Genomic DNA, 4,513 nt, shown 5'->3' on the forward strand with positions numbered 1-4,513 from the left:
TAACCGCAGTCGTTACGTTTCGAAATAAGTTATACCTCTTGATAATTTCACATGTTTTACGATCTCGAAGCGAATTTTTAGGGCTCACTTTCGGATGAGGTCGAATCGAAAGGTTTATCGCGTAAGCGTTTGGCAGACTTTCCGGATGGCGTGCTCAAACGGATAGTAGATTCTCAAAAGTTTCAGCCTAACCGACGTACAAAGGTTGCATTAACGCAACATATTCTCGAAGTAATATAATCGCACGTTTCGCGTCATCAACTTTTTCGATTTTGAAAACTTTCAGGGTAATTTACACGCAAGAAGAGAAACCGATATCCATGTCGTTAATTGAAGCCAGCAGAAAAGGAAGGCCGTAACTCGTAGGCACGCGCTGTTCCATTTTGTCGACACGAATCCAACCTGGCGCAGAGCATGAAGATTAGAGATCTCGAGGAATTAATTCGGAGAGGAAGGAAACAAGCGTAGCAGGGGCGGCGTCTTACCGGCAGGAAATCGCAGCTGTCGAAGAAGATGCTACCAAAAATCGGCAGCCTAGTCTGGTGTCTATGCGTAGTGTGCTATTATTTTTTACGACCCTGGGGTACAGTAAATCGCGTCTAATTCGACGTTTAGCGATTTAAACGTTTGTCTGTGATCACCAAGACGCATCTATAATCTGCGGTCGGTCGAGCCGCTCTGACATGCAACTCGCTAAAACGCAGCTGCTCCCCAAAAACAGAATTATCGGCTTAGCTTCTTCTTTTAACTTCGCGAACGTTTCTCTTCGATTCCTGAACATCCACGATCTAGTTAAGTTCGATGTTCGTTTTGGTTCTTTCGCGAAAAGAAAGTTAGTCTTCGATCTAATTCGATTTTCGAGTAACATTCTTGTCTCGTCTAAAGTTATTATTCCAATCAAGGACGAAGATTAAAGGGGATGAAAAAAAATCCCGTACCCGATTTCGTGCTCTAATTTCGAGTCCCGAGTTGTTTTGCCGTTCTCACGGCGTGGCGCGGCTCGCCGGAAAGAAGCATGTTACTCTTTTGTATCTCGTGAGAGATTCAGCTAACTTTTGGTCCGGTATTTGGACCTTTCGTGCCCTATGGTGGCATGAAACAGCTTTCGTGATACTCGGCATACCTACTCGTGTTGCGATGATTGATCCTTTGGATTCGGTGATTCGCATAAGCGAAATTGCCCGTTATCGCTTTGTACGTTCTCAGTTGCCATTTTGAGATTTCAGAATTTTCCAACTTTTCGATCCTGCGAGATTAATATACTTTAGTGGAATAACCAGGAACCGAGAATATAAAAGAAACTTGTGACATTAGAATAATGCACGTTGAACATTGTAAACTGAAACGTTAGATTACGATTCTTTCTACTGTGACAGCTGTCGGAGAGCTCTTCATCTACGCAGGTGCAAAGGTCGACGCTAATTGCGGGTTTGCTAGCGATGATTGCAAGTGCAATTAGCGTAACTCGCCGCTAAGCATTACGGTTTATAAAGTTAAGACCATTGTAAGCTGTACCTAAACGCTGATGATAATGCGATCCGCGTTTGTACCAATGACCGAACTCGTACAAAATTCACGCATCGTTTCCAAGGAAATTTCAAGTAGTCGATGAAACTCTGAACGGCCTAAGCGAAGGCACCAGGGGGAAAGAAATAGCTAGGTAAGAAAAAAAAAAGCACGAGGGCAGTATCGTTAAAAGTCGTCCGCAGCACGCAGCAGCACACGCGTGCGTGTTCCAGCATCAAGCATCGTCCTGCGAAACGGGGATGCAATGGTCCCTGGTGCGGTACGCGTCCACGGAGTGTGGGAACACGAGTCGAACAGGAAAGAAACGACGAAAGCAAAGAGCGACGAAAGGAACGGTGTAGAAGAAAGAAAAGAAAAGGAAAGCCACGACGGAAGAAGCGGGAGAAGAAGATGAAGAGAAGGAGAAGAGGGGAAAGAATGAGCGAGAGACGGCGGGTAGCATTTAATCAGAGCCCACGGTGAAGTGCACGGTACAAGTGTATGTATATAGAAGCGGTGTATATGGTTCGGTTAGTTTTTGCTGTTGGGAGGTTGCTTGGAAATTGGCGCCAAATTAGTAAGGAGGACGAGGCGAGGCTCACGGTGCCTTGGGCTGCGTGACGCGAGACATTAAAAGTAACCTCTGCTCTCTGCTACACCCCCGTCCTTCGTCCCTCTGGCTCCACTATCCAACGAGATCTTCTCTGTACCCTCCACTTTCCTTTTCCTCTTCTTCGTCGTTTCTTCTTCCTTACCTTCTCCTTCTACCTTACCGCACCTTTTTTCCTTCTTTACCTTTTGTCTCTCCCTCTCTCTGCCACTTCTGCGGCAAAGGACCAGCTTAGAACGGCTCCTCTTCGGTAATCACTGCCGTTCAAACGGTTCGAACAAACAATAAAAAAATAACGATTACTCTAACTTCGTGGAATCTGAACATCTAGAATCTAGCCAAATGCAAATTATTCTTGTTAGTCGTGTTCGATTGTTTAATTTTACTCGGATACGATACCATTATGGGCGATGGGAGTTCGAGGAGAGCTTACGAAGGAATTAGCGAGAGCTCGTAGAGAATTTAGAAGAGGGGGAAACTGGAGAATAATCCAGAGCAGGGCTGACAGATTTTTAAAACGATTACTTCTCGCGATCCATTCTCGGTAATAACGCGTTCTTTTCCAAAGTTCAAAAAATTCAACGTCCCTAAGTTTCGACGCAACCAAAAATTCGAGACTCGCATTTTTCTGACGAGCAAAGTAAGTTTGCAAATGACTGGAACCGCCATTGAGGTTGGTCGCTTGCACGAGGACGAAGGGTGGTTCCCACACGGGTCGCGCGATTCGCGAGGCGAAGGTAACCAGGACGTCGATAGGATCGGTCGTATGGCGTCGGGTTATGCAAATACGAGTCTCAGCGGGCGTCAATTTAATGGCGAGGCCACAGGTTCGGGCAACGTGGACCACGCATCGTCGTCACGATGGATGCGGCGAAGCGGCTCGAAGGGCAACCAAGTTTGACTGGCGGTCAGTAGTGATGGACGTTCGATTCTCCTTCTGCGAGTTTCCGAGCAATTTTACTCCGCAGGTAGTGATGGGCTAGTAATCACTTCCATTTACTTCAAATATTATCCTTCGAAATTTAACAAACTACACTTTTTTCTAACTATCAACAATCGCGTAAGAGGCTATTTGAATATAAATTTTAATGTAGCATAGGACAAATGCTAGACGGTGAATTTATTGCGAAAAGTTCGAAAGGAGATGTCTAAAATGTGACACGTTGCTGCGCGGAGATTGTCGGACGACTCGAAAATAAGGGTAGATTAGAATGAAAAGGGGAACGGTGACGAAATAGCAACCGGGTGGCATGGATCCCCTGTCAGAAGTTAGCATACCCGGCTTCGAACGAAGAGTTTGGCAGGCTTAAGACAAAAGGTGATTAGGATACGCGCAGTCGATGGTGGTTTATAAAGACCCCCATAGCGTGGCGTGATGAGGTCAAGCAGCAGGGAGTCATCCGTATACCCAGGGCCGATCAAAAACTTATCCTTGCCACGTGATATACTGCCCGTAGATGCCTGCCAACCTCTTTCTCCCTCTTTGCTCCTTCTGTTCGATGACCTGGTGCCTGCATTCACTGCCAGCGGTGGACTCGACTAACATTGCGTTCGGATATTCCGACGAATCGCGGAATTCCATTTCTTCGATACATCGGCCAAAAGTTGGAATATACTTTACATTTGAACAATTTAACCTAACAGTATCGCAATGGCATTGCATTCGTTACACATAATTTTGCCAACTATGACATTCGTGTGAATGCAGCATCGAATATATCAGCGTTGACACGACTCTCGCAAATTCGTCGACTGTTCTCTTTAAATTTGTCGTTTCCGACGTTGCTCGCCTTCAAACTCTATCTTCCAATGTTACGGAATCACGACACGTGGAATACCAGTTGGATTCGTGGTAGCAGACTCGAAGAGATAGTCTGGATCGCGACGGACGTGCTAGCGTGGTGTACAGGCGTTCACATCGTGTTCTTTAATATCAGGGATAAGAAACTAAGCTTTCGTTGGTGCGCGAGCACCGATTCTGGGGAAGGAGCACGATGTCTCTCTGCTCACGTAAGATTTCCAGTATTCGCTTTTGCCGAGAAGATCCTCGGGCCCAGGATCCTGATCATGGCCTACCCATCGATGACGAAGATTTCCGAATGTATCGGTGGATGTCAGTCCGGATACTTGGCCACTGCGTTCACAGCGCAGGACCATATCATTTCTCTGGGGTTTTACCCTCATTTTGCTATGATCGTATGGAATTGGAGAACCGGAGAGAAGATCATTTCGGTGAACACTTACATACGAGACGAGGTTGGACAGGTTCTCAGAATTAATCAAGTTGGTCCTACCGTGATTGGACAGATGGGTAGAACTTGTGGACGGATGTTTACTTGGAGGCTGGATATCGTGGGGAATGTTGCTGTCTTGAAAGGCAAGAAGACTTTTTGAAAG

This window comes from Megachile rotundata, chromosome 5 (assembly GCF_050947335.1).
Source record: "Megachile rotundata isolate GNS110a chromosome 5, iyMegRotu1, whole genome shotgun sequence".
NCBI lineage: Eukaryota > Metazoa > Arthropoda > Insecta > Hymenoptera > Megachilidae > Megachile > Megachile rotundata.